At 34.4% G+C, this 13,612-nt stretch overlaps 1 protein-coding gene across 4 annotated transcripts in view; it reads left to right on the forward strand.

The window, feature by feature from the left end:
- SEMA3A (semaphorin 3A) overlaps positions 1–13,612 on the forward strand; it is a 434,105-nt gene that overhangs the window by 205,653 nt on the left and 214,840 nt on the right. The window lies entirely within an intron of this gene.

Genomic DNA, 13,612 nt, shown 5'->3' on the forward strand with positions numbered 1-13,612 from the left:
ATAATACTTGAAGCTATGGTAATGAGGTGAAATGTCATTTTAAAAATGGTTAGGCTAAAAAGAGAAGAGAGACAGGGATAAAACTTTGATAAAGAATGAAGATATGAAGAGGTGACTCAGTCAACAAAGGTCAGTGAGGGGTTGGTAATATACCCGTGAGGTAGGAGCGTCCAGTGAGGGCTCTATGATGGAAAACAAAGGAGGGGAGTTTTCAAGTAGGAATTTCAATTAATCAAGAGTATCAAATGCCAGAGATTTAAAATAAGATGATAGCTGGATAATTAGGAGATTGTTAGTGATTTACTTAGAGCATTCTGTTCACTGCAGAGAACTGAGGAATGAGTGAGGGTGAGATTAGAGAAGTCCCAGTTGGATAATTTGAAGAAAGTTTAATAAGGGGACAGTTTGCAAAAGTGTGGGCAGGATGTAAGGAAACCACAAAGGATGGTGCTATTATTGCAGGCTTTTGACAGAAGATTCCATCACCAACCAAAGGACTGAAGGGAGGGAGGAAGGGGGAAGTACTCACAGAACTTGGAAAAAGAGGCAGGGCATATGCAGCCAGCTAGTGAAATCCTTCAGGGAGAAAGCCAGGGAAATAAACATGGGACTTCCGTTTCTTTAATCCCGTTTCTTACCCATTCTGTTCTCATGCTGGTAATTCCTATTTGTAAACCCGAAATAGAAGCCAGAGGACACGAGAGCCATTTGATTGAGTTTCTACCTATGTTGTTAAGCTCCCTAGACACAAAGAAGAGAGGATAAACGGAAAGAGGATTTGGAGGGGCAAATAGTTATTTAGCACTTTTATAGTTTATATATAATGAGAATGATGTAGAATTTTATTAAAAGAAAATCGGAAGTTTCTTATTAATCCCAATCAATAAATGCTAAATAAATAAAGACTGTCGAATCGGTGGGGTATGATACTTGTAGTCTGCTTAAGATCCCCAAATCTTGGTCCAGCATCAGTTAAAATCATTTCCATTCACTCACTAGTGAGACATTCACTTTATAGTTCCCAATCCACCCATGACTTGGGCCTCTATTCCCAGCGCAACCAGCTCATGCTAGCCTATTGTACTGTGGTGTCTTCATCACCCTGTTAGGGGACACGTCTATGTTGCCATATCTCTGCATCCCACCAACCCCAGCCAGGTGCTGCCCTCCATACTAGGAGAGAAGAAGGTCATCTCAAAGTATTAAAGTGACATTTAATTGAGTTTTTTTTTTTCCCTGTGTCTCATTATCTGTTCCCTTTTTATACCAACTCAATGTGATCTTTCAACCACCACGTCTTCTAGACACACACACATCACCTGCTAGCCCAGAAAGTAGCCAAGAAAGAGGAGATCACTCAGTGATGAGAATTTCAAGCCAGGAAGAAGGGCAAGTTTCTGTTGCAGTCTGGTGGTAGAATTACTTTGCAGAAGCAGAGTCTTTCCATTCCTTTCAAATCTTACCACACTGGTGGTCCAACTCATTAAAGAAATAACTCCTTCTGCCAGGCATCAAGACTTTATACTTTTAAATAGAATGCATGTGAGGGTGCTTATTCAGGGTTATTGGGAAAATACTCATAACTATAGGAGTCCTGTTTTCAACAGTAAAATTAACTTAATAAAATCACTTTGATTTACTAGAGTTTAATTGAATAAATTGAGAGTCTTTTTTGAGAGAATGACTTTCGCATTCAGCTATTCCATTAAAACGCATTTTGTTTCTTCAACTATCAAATAAAACACACTTATTTAAGGCAAAAATATCTTTTTAATTTTGTTGTTGTTTCAAGAAAGGAGGTAGCAAATAAATGATTGATGTGTCCAAGTTAGAATCACAAATCTTGCCTGCTTTGAGATTGAAAATACCCTGATGAACTCTTTAATCTCTCTTGAGAAGGACTTTGTAAGCAATCACTTGTATTTTCTTCTGTGCTGTTGAATCTTCTCCTACTTTAGAAAAAAATAAAAACCCCAACTGAACAGAGAAAACTGGTTTTCTGCCAAAACTGTCTCAATTGTAACCTACATAGTTCATTTTAAAGCACTCATTTATCATTCACAAATTAACCTTGTAAGGGATAGCCACTCTCATTTCCACTGCCTTTCTGTCCTAGGGAGAATAAACCTCGAGCATTAAACAAATAATGAGAGTTGAGTCTGTGAGGCATATTTAATGCAAAGAGGATTTTTAATGACATCTCTATAATTATAGACATTGATAACTGACTATAAATCTTCATTTCCCAAATGCCATAGCCATTAGGAATAGAATTATACATAATTTGTACTAGATGTTTTTAAGAACCTTATGCCAAAATCACCCTGCTTTCTTTTAGTTTCAAATATTGGTTTTTGGGAGTGGATATCAGACAGATATTTATTATAGAACATAGCTATAAATACACCATGTGGAATGATATTAAGTGTTAGAGCCTTTGCCTTTTAATTGGAATATGATATCACCACTATGATATTGATTATAAATCTTAGTTCAACTATTGAGTGGCACTTTAAAAATCACACGTTTTAAATAATAATAATAATAATGTATGAAAAAATCTTGGTTACTCTAGTGGGTAACAAGCTACACTGGAAAAGTTATAGATGTGATTTTTACTGCATGAATACTTATTCTTGTAAGCTCTGCCTTGGAACTTTATTGCAGACAAATTTTTAAGGTGCTTCAAAAATTCTATGGAACGTTTGCAAGTCTGGGTTCTCCCAGCCCCTGTTTTCTGTAAAGCTTTATGGGCTCAGCTTGTACATTTAAAGACATTTTCCTTAAAGGCTTTCTTATAGGGGAGTCCATGGCAAAATGTGTGATTTCTGACACCTTTCCTGTTCCCAACAGCACCTTTCTGAATTTATGTTCTCTGTCCTGAATCCTGTTCTCTAGGGATGGAGACAACAGAATGTCTCATTTAATGGTCAATTTCTAATTTGCTACCCCCTCAAAAGAGAACATTCTTAAATATTTGGAGAGATATCATTTCACCGTTTGACTTTAAGGTGATTTACTATCTTTCTAAATGGTCTTGAGCAACCAAATCTACCTTATATACAATATGGATGTTGAAATTGAATAAGAAGATACATTTTATATGGCTTTCAGTTGTGCTCTCAGGGGAAATTTGCCACATAGCCAACTAATAAATAATATTGTTTAAACTTGGCATCCATGACTGTTTAAGTGCTTCTCAGAAATTAGCCCGTTAATCTTCATGCGGCTGCTTGTAAAGTAGACAGTAAGGTATCTTCTTCTTCTTCCCACTTTCCTCCGTTATCCCACTCAGCTACCTAGAATTCTACACTGTTGTGCTTGTGTCGTTACAGGCAGGTTCCCTGTGTGCTTCTCTGCAGAGTAAAGCACTCATGGCGTGAGTGTCTGTGTCCTCCCTTCTGTGAGATGATCCAGGAAGTTCACACCAGGCCCTCGGGGCTCTGTTTAGAGGGTGAGGCACATGACTGGTGCAGGCAAACACACTGAATATATTGCATGATTTCTGAGTCATTGAAAATGATCTCTCTATTTTACTAACAGAGCCCCTCTTCCCTTAAAGGAAGCCCTGACACCTCTTCTGCATCCATTCTTTGCTTGTTGTGAAAGGGACATTCTATTAACAGCAAAACAACATATCTGAGAGACCTGTTCCATTACTTTCTTATGGGTCACTCAAAAGGCATAAAATCTCTTTCCAAATAGATAAAGTTATTTGGAGATTTTTAATATCTTACTACCACTGTCAATGTATTATTCTTATTTCCCAGAAGAAAAACCTGTGGCATATTGAGTGAAGCACAATGTGTGAAATATGATAAAATGTTTGGTTATTTAATTATGGGCTATTCATATTGTACTGAGCTATGACCACAAGCTCAGATCATCTCTGTTTACAGTATACATGATGCTTTTCAAGAATTACATTACATCTGAAACTGAGAACAATGAGATATAAAATTAGACGTTGTTGATTATAAATCAGTGACTGTAAATCTGAAAAATTAATTTGAAATTTTCCATGAAGCACAATAAATACTATTTGTAAATATTTCCTTTCAGGTCTACAAGAAATTTGTTCTCATTCTGTACTTCCTGATTCTTCTCTTCCCCAACTTTCTTCTTTCTAAAGCCTTGGAGTTCCAGGACGTGTACCTGAGTAGAATATAAAGCAGGCTCCTCCTATTTTCATAATAGGAATTGGACTATTACCTTATTACATGCAGTATTGATGGCTCACAATCCCCGAACATTCACAGATTCAAGGGGAAAGCAATGAGTCAATTAACTTCAACGTGAGTAGTTACCAGCTGTTGGGAAAAGGTCTGTGTACCAAGGGAGGCATTATTCAATTGGAGAGTGACAAATGAATAAGCATGAAGTCACATCCACCTCCCAGTGAGTGATGTGACAACAAATATTATTTATTTCATTAGTGGGACTTGAAAGGGTGCTCAAGGTGTCCTGAATCTCTTTTTCTCAATACTCACAACTGCCTAAGAGGGGACTAGAATGGAATGGACTTTGTCTTGTTTAATGGATTGTGTAGAGTTCATAATGTATATTTTCATGGGAATGTTTTAGCTCTGTGTCAAAGCTCATTCATCATGATGTTGTTTGTTTTTTAAAATCTAAATAGAGCAAAAGATTAAGTGACCTTTTGCCCTTTGGTATATTTACCAGACAATTTTTTATAAATAATTAAATCTTGAGAATATGAGGGGTTGTAAAAATCACTTAAAATTCCTTTCTTTCATAAAGAGAATACAATTAATACTGCAATACTTGAAATTTTAAAATTTTTCTACGATTTATGAAGCAGCAAAACAGTACTATGCAGAATCCATGAAATTTAAGTTAACCCTTCAGATAGAAAACAAGAATAATAGATTTAAGAACATCACCTCTTCCATAGGTCACTTTTATGCTCTCCTCAATCCTTTGGTATTAATTAGTCACCTTTAAATTAATGTTAAATAGAACAACAAGAGCAGAAGGTAAATGCTGTGTTCAAATGAGTGATTGAGTCAAAGATGGGGAAAAGTGCAGGAGAAAATTATAATCCATGTCGTTTATAGTTAACATCTGAACATTGTACAGTTGGGGTAAATTATTCTATTAGCTGCTTTTAATTTTTATGTATTTCTATAGAAGCCTTTTAAGACATTTCTTGGCTATGTACTTTTATTCACATATTGATTCTTCTTTTGGCAAGATTTCCTTCTTGTGATTAGCATTATGTATACCTGGATATTTGTTTCAAGAGAAGTATGTAATACAAGTCCCAGAGCTTTCTTCTGGTGAACCTTACAACCTTAACTGGGTCCAGTTAAGCTAAATTTTCACTTGTACTTCTAAACTCTGAATCATCTTATCTTGCCTAAAGTTCATGATATCTGAAATTCCCTAGATATCATTTTAATTTTATTATCTCTATCCCCCGTATTGGTTTCATATGGCTAAGCCTTAGCTTTTCACATAGACATAAAGCATTCCCCTTCAAAGCCTGTGTTTTGAGGCTTTTAAAACCCATATTCTTTGTAATTGGCTAACTCTTACATACGGAAACACAGAGTTGAATTTTGAAGCATAAGCAACTTAAGTTTTTGTTTTGTGATGTAATTATATGTAATCCCATCAAATGAGTTTATTTTCCTTTAAAATATGAAAGAACTATGGTCTTTGGAAACAGAGTGGTAATAAGATTTGGACTTCATCAGTGGGTGATCCTCTATGTTAATCAACAAAGGAAACAGTTTATAGATTAATGTTCACTGGACAAGTTGACACACACATGGACACATACACACCCCTATATATATATAAATGACAAACCAGTTTTCTTTTATACTCCAATGATTTTTGTTCCTACCCCACTTCTGAAAACAGTAAGTTTGCTATGACTATGAGTTTTCTTATTGTTAGCATCCCATCTTCCTTTTCCTGTCTTTAATCCTCGACGTTAATGAAAGTGCAGATCTCTCACCACCATACACTTGCTTCCTTGGTTGCCATGCTGAAGGAGTCTGCTATACATTAGTTGAATAATGTGTGAAAATTCTGTTACAAGATGTGATGTATGTTTCCAACATAAAAATTATCTGAAAAATTTATTGAAAACTTAGATGATTATGCCCCACACCTTTGGATCCTGAATCAGAAAGTTTGGGGCGATTCCTACATGTTTGTATGTTGAATGTATTTTCCCCAGTGATACCAGTGCACAGCCAGTTTTGAAAAGCATTGTTCAGGTGTTACACATGGTAGGTATTAAGTGCTTAAAGAATGATTTAAAGGGTTAATGAATAAGGCTGAAAATACTAATTTAGAACTAATAAACCTTTCTATACTGAAGCTAAATATAATGCATTCATTAAAAATAACTGTTGCTTATATCAAAGTTTTACATTATTCTTTGGAAAAATCTATTCTATGCTCACAGTTGATATTAAATTTTGAAATGAAAATAAAACTAACTACTTTTAGGTTGCTTTGTCAGCAATTGTCATTTCCAACTCTTTCAATTATGCCAAATTGCCAAAGGCAATATGAGATTTTAATTTTTTTTCCTGCCATCCTATCTTGTCTGCACATTATATTACAACTGAGGCATTGTCCTACTTGGATCTATTCTTATGTTTCTGGACCTCCATATTTTATTTTAATGTGTGTAAGAAATGTCTTGGTAACCTGGTTTGCATCTAAGTATTTATTATGGGTGATATGTTCTTCTAAGTTACCTAAGTATAAGAAGATATGGAAATATAATGTGATATTCATAGTTTAGAGTTATACTTAGTGTCACAGGTATAAAAATTGGAATCTAACTCCCTTTACATATCTCATTTTAGTTTTATTTGATCATTTTATCATTTAATAATATAGAACTGAGGTATCAGAATCAATCATTTAACGGTTCTTTTTTTCTTGACATATATCTTATAATCTTGAGGTGTTTCTCAGAAATATAGAAATGAATGATGACAGAAATGACTAGATTGTATTAGTAAGTAATGCTGTAGAGATTCGTATCACCGTGGTGGAGCTTCATGGTACTGACCTCCATGATGAAGCCGAGCTTCTTAGGAAGTGCCATGACCAGTTCTGTGAGCGCTTTTGTGGGAACTGTGGCTGTTGTGCTTAGAACTTTCATGTTTTTTCTGTACATCTTCGACATCCATTCGGAAAGTTCATGCTCTTTGTTCCATGCTAGTGACTAGTTTTAGGGACCTTCTACCAGACATCAGAAAAGACTCGTTATTTCTTTACAGGTTCTACATAATTTATTCATTTTATTAAGAAGCAGGTGAGAATATAGAATTCTTGGAGGCAACAGATAGAAAATTGACTTAAGTATCTTTAGCAAAGATCCTTTTACTTTCTGCTGAAGATATTCTTGGTCAGATATTACCCTCACTAGTTTGTCAGCCTTCTGTTGGTAATGTGGAGCCACTAGAAGAACCCAAAGGGAAAAATTTATGTAGAGTCACACTTTTTGAGTGGAGCATTGAGGACTTTGTGGGTCCTCTATACCGAAATTTTTATAGGTAGTTCTTCAGTAAGTAAATCCTATCCAGAATACTTGTCTGATTTTGAATATGTCATCAATTGTTGGGATCCTAAGACCAGGAGGCATGACTTAAACATAATTGAAGACAGGTGAGTGCAGAATAATATGATAGGGAGGTTAAATATAAAATATAGTACTTCTTCACCACTTAAAACAAAATTGGTTCCTCTAAGTTATGACAAATTAGAGGAACAAGTCATAGGAAAGTAAGATCATACTAAATGTGGCAATTATATTATATATACTATTTGAATCCCAAAATATTACCAATGCTTCATTCCTGTTTCATTTTGGCTTATTTCCTTTTAAGAAAGTATATTAAGAAATTAAATTAAATTAATCTCCATGATTTAATGAAGGCCAACTGATTAGTATAAGTTCAAATTGAATTATTTCATTAAGACCACAATTAGTAGATCTGAGGTCAATCATATAATCCTATACACATTTTACCAGGGCTACGAATACTAATTCTCTTCATTTAGCTTTCTAGATTGAATTAGTAGATACAGCTTAGTTGTTGGAACACAACTTTTCTATTATGATAAAGTATCTTAAATCTTCTCAATGAGGAACAAAGATCTTCAATCTGCAGATTTAGAAATCATACCATAAATGTTTCAAATTATGAAGATCTTGAATGGAAATAATTTAAAAGTAGACCTTATTTAAGAACCATAAGATGATCTTCATGTAGGGTAAAATGGCAAGTAACAGTGTATCCATTATCTTGGGCTTAAAAATGCTGCTGTAGTAAACAACTCTAAATCTCAAAAGATTTATTTCTTGCTCACTTGCTACCTTTTTGTGAGCTGCCTCTGTCTCTGATCCAAGTCTTTAATTGGGTTACAAGTTGAAGGAGCAACCTCATCTGAGACGTGGTAGAAAGAGGCATGGCAGGCCCATAAGATGGTTCTAAAAGCTTCTCTTCAGAGGTTCCAACAGTATTACTCTTTTTTCATTGTCAGAACAAATCATATGACTAAGCTTAAGATCAATTGTAATCCTCCCAAAGGAAGAGGCTACAAATAATTGGAAACCATATTTGTAAGTTTACTTTTTGAAAATATTTTTTCCTGATGGTATTGTGAAGTACACAGGTTATCTACATCTGTCATAAAAATACATTTAAGAAAAATATTTTCTTAAGTAAAAATTATACTATATTATACATTAAGTGACACCTGAACACTTTGATAAAAAGATAAATTAAATAAATTAACATTGTGTGAGAAAATTTTTTTTCCCTAATCTGATGTAGGAAAAAAGCTATGGTATATTTTGCTATTTCATAAATTATATGTATAATTATCTGAGCTTATTTAATAAACTACCTTTATCTCAATTTTTTAACACTCAGAGATAAAGCAGAATTCTGATATATTGCTCTTCTGAAATATACAATGATTACTATAGCATGGCACAAATATCCTTAGTGATAATAATAAAAGATGCATAAATGGAAACAACTTTAATTAAAATATGTAAGTATTTTATTTATTTAAATCTCAGTCTTGGGATTAGGGAAAATTTGCCTGTAAACCTCACTTTTGTCTTTTAGAGATAAAACTAAAATCTTATCACATTAGTTTATAGAAAATCATATTTTTCGTTATTAGCATTTCTCTAAGATTAAAGTTAAATTCCCTTTTGCTATCTCTTTATCATGAAAATGCACTGTATAAAGATCCTTTTTTCTTCATTTTCCATCATTGATAGATAAATTTTTATCATCATTCAACTATGCCTTTATTATTTATTAATCAGTATAGAGCTTTCTATAAAATTTTAATCAAATTTGAAAAGTTCTTCATAAAAATAATTCAAAAAATATTTTAGTATTTTAAAATTTAGGCTATCTGCATAGCCCATATGAATGGGAATTATATTCAAGTTATTTCTATGAAATAATAGTAACTGACTATTAGGTATGGTCATTAGAAGCTCAGTTCAAAATCTTAAAATTAGGTGTGAATTTATTCATAAATCTATCCTTACTTGCAAGAAGAATAAGTACTTAAAAAAGATAAAGGACAGGTCTAAGCTCCCAGAGGAAGATATTTTTTTAAAAAAGAGATTTTAAACCTTGCCTTGTTTGATTTCTTCCTTATTCACTGTCTCCTCCCCTCCCCAACTTCCTTACTTGTCCCCTCCCCCACTTCCTTACTTGTCCCCTCCCCCATCCTTTTAAAAAGTATTTAAGCACTTCATTTAAACACTGTAGCACATGGTACAGCAAGCAAGCAATATTATTATAAATAAAATTTAGAATGGCAGCTAAATTTTTTACACATTTGAATTTTTTACAAGAGTGTTCATTAACCATAAGAATAGGCCTGCAATTTAGAAACGATAACTTTGTTCTCTTTTAATGATAGGAGACAAAGCACGTTCTCAACACATCAAACATACATTTGAGGGTTCACATTTTATTGCTAATTGTTCCTAATCTGTATATATTTTGGCATTTTTTAATTATTAGAGAGGAGGAAATTATAGTACAAACAAATTAATTTTTGCTTGAAATATTTATGAATGAAATTTAAATTCTCTGGTCCATCAGAGTGAAGGATTTGTTTCACTATATTGAATATTGGTTTCAGGAGGATACGTTATACACACTGAAAACACATCACAGCTGTGCCAATCTTTTTTGCAATTATTTTGAATAGTTGGCTATTTGCCCCTCTTGACAGTTTGTGAACATGGGGAATAGTTTAGCATTCATGCTGCTGCTGTTTGGCCCAGTTAACACGAATGGCATATCCGCTGCTATTCAAACTGATTGCAATATGGGGGAAAGAGAATCCCTGCCTTAAGTTTCAGTTCTTTGTACTCTTTTATTCCAAAAACGGCAGTGCCAAGCCAAATAAAACACAATGAAGACCGTTTTGTGTGATGACCTCAAAGCCTCTGAGGACATCCCTTTTTATTAAATTCCTGATACCAATTTAGATGTGGTATCTAATTTTAGAATTTTCTTGGAGAGTCTGTCAACTGGATGTCCATGTATTCCAAGCATGTGCAAAATATTTATGGACCTCTGTGCAAAGCCAAAGACTGCCATGTCATTGTGTGTATTATCGTCCATTTGTCATTCTGCCTAACATGACTCAGAGGCAATGACTATTACACAACTTCTTTTTTATTCTCAGTGGCGTAACTTGAGTTTAGTCGTCTGTTGTGCTGTTTAAATCTGACCAAAAAAATGTCATTACAATTTAAACTAGAGAAGGAGTCAGATTTTGAAAAATTAAATCCTTAATACAAAGGGCTACTTTTCCAACTGCTGTTATATCTACAAGAACCTGTAAAATTATGTTGTACTCCCAGAGTCACTTTTAAATAGAGGACAAAAAGTATCATCATCAGTATTTGCTCAATTAATATTAGTGTTTCATAGTTCATCTGTAGGTTAAAAGTAGTAATAATAATATATTAAAAATAACACTAGTCTTGTCAGCCCTCCTATAAAATATTGTGTACTTTCTCTATGACATAAAAACATGTATTTGTTTCAGAGTGAATGAAAAAATGAGTCCATTAGTTTTTCACAGCTATACTCCTGGATGTGTTCTGAATTCATTCATTCAATAAACAATCAGTAACACCTCCCATGTATCAACTGCTATCCTAGGTGCTGGGGATACAGAGGAAAACACACTAGGCATGGGGAATATTTTCTAAAAGGGGACAGACAACCAGTGTCCAGATAATTCTAATACATAATATGTCAGCTGGTGACAAGGGCGTCTGGGTTATTGTGGGCAATCAAAAACTGATGTGTGTTATTACCGTGTCATCAGAGTATCTATTATTAAGGTACGATAAGAAACTTAACTGTCACAGAACCCATGGTGTTCCCATTTTTGTGACAATCACATTCTCTCCCTCAGCATACTTCTTGGAGCCAGAAAAAGGCAAGGTGGGTTATTATGGAAGCATGTCACGTTGAGGGCATAGATGGATGCATCTGTTTTCATCGTGGGGTTGGGACAGTCTCCCCTTTTCCGGGAAAGAAAGCCCAGGAGAAATGTAAATGCTGTGTGCGGCCAGGAGTTGGCTTGAGGTCTTTTCTCTTGGTGCCTTCGTGGCTGTTCTCCCTCCTTGCAATGTGCACTTTTTCATGCTCACTGTGCTAATACTGTCAGGAAGATTCAGTTCAAGCTTTTTTGTTCTGGGAGTTATGTTATATTTTAGAGGTGATTTTGCATCACAATTCCAGGGCACTGTGTTGATTTAATGCTGACTTCATAAGAGAGAGTTTTATTTTCCCAACTTTTCAAATTCTCACTTGTACTCTTATTCTTGCTACCTCATGCTGTCAGTAGTAATGTTATCACCAAGTCTATATTCATCTTGACTATCCAGAAAGTGAGATATTTAAATTCCAGAGCAATACCTCATTATTCTGCAGTTTGCACCCATATGTCTGCCTCATTCCTTCCTTCCTTCATGCATTTTAGCTTTCAAAAACAGCCTTTATTGACTGCCAAGTGCTCGCTGCTGGGGTTATAAGGCAAAGAAGGTATAATTCCTCTCTGTGAAGAGAGGAAGGAAACTGAACTTTAAACAAATCATGACAATGTATTTTGAGAATCCACTATAATCATTAAAAGCAGACTGTGTCAGGAATCCAGGAGTGGGCACTGATAACTGTCTGCAGCTTTAGGGAAGGTTTCAAAGATAAGGTGACATTTGAGATGGGTCATAAATGATGGGAAGGGATTTATCAAGTAAGAGTATCATGGGATTTCCTGTAAAAAAAAAAAATTGGTTTTGCTAGTTCTTGTATCAAATCCTTCCTACAGTCCTCACGCCTGTACGCAAACTGCAAACATTCCATACCTGGTATTCCTTGTCTCCTCATTTATATCCCTTTATTTGCACTTGCCACTCTTCAAGCTGTTCTTAGGAAATTCTGTTTGGGGGAAAATGAGGCATAAGGGCAGCACACACAAAAAGTATGCGATTAGGAGTCTCAAGTGCTTCTAAATGCAACTAAATCCTGTAAGAAAAATCACCAGAGGTGCTTGTACTAGGCTCAGGATTACATACTTTAAAATAAGATAAGCAGACTGAATTAATAGGTACTGCTTTTCAAGCCACAATTAAATTCTCTTTTGCTTTCCTTGAAATTAACTATATGAAAAAAGTAAAAATGATTAGTTTTAAAACCTTATAGAAAATTTTACCTTTAATTAATAAAATACCAAATAATATGTTTTTCTCCTAATATGTGTTTGTGTGGGAGGGAGAAGGAACCTTCAAAAGGAAGGAAAAGAAAATGAAATAAAATGCTGACCACATGTTTATTACTACTATTTTTATTATTGTTGCTAATTGAATTTATTTTAATAGCATTTGAAAAGGACTTTAGTAAACTGACATGGACATACACACATGATTAAAATGGCACAAAACAAGAAAAAAAAGAAAGGAAAATGTGTTCCTAGAACCAACTAAGGAACTAGGAAAAGCTGGTTTCCACATGTGAGCATTAAACTTCGTTTTAAACTTCCCATCAACCAAGGTTAAAAAGAAATAAGTTTCTATTGACTGATAAAAAGGAGTATGTCAGTTCTTCATCAGAGAAAAACTTTTCCTGGCACTAAATTCGGGGAGGAATTTATCATGTGTGTCATTATTTGAGACATTGACTAGTATAATGAATAGCGGTTTTGCAGACATGAAGAGTATTCCTCCTGAGATCATTTGTTATGTCACCCACAGTAAAAGCTAAGACCACAATACTACACCGTGATCAGGGAAGCAGATTCTGTGAGGAGCCTGCAATAATACTTAGGGAAAAATAAAGAAAAAATTAAACCAAGACATTTGGTAGAAAAAGAATTAAATTCCCCAGTGCGATGATGATAGATGATAAAACTGTATGTGTTCTAAATAGTTTCCATTTTCCAAGTAAATGTTTCAATTATTAATGTGAATTCAAAATTCTAGAAAAGTAAAGAATTTTTATATCTCACTTCATATCTGAGAAAAGGAGAAAGCTGTTTAGCCTAAATCAGCTAATTATTACTT

This window comes from Camelus ferus, chromosome 7, assembly GCF_009834535.1.
Source record: "Camelus ferus isolate YT-003-E chromosome 7, BCGSAC_Cfer_1.0, whole genome shotgun sequence".
NCBI classification, from domain to species: domain Eukaryota; kingdom Metazoa; phylum Chordata; class Mammalia; order Artiodactyla; family Camelidae; genus Camelus; species Camelus ferus.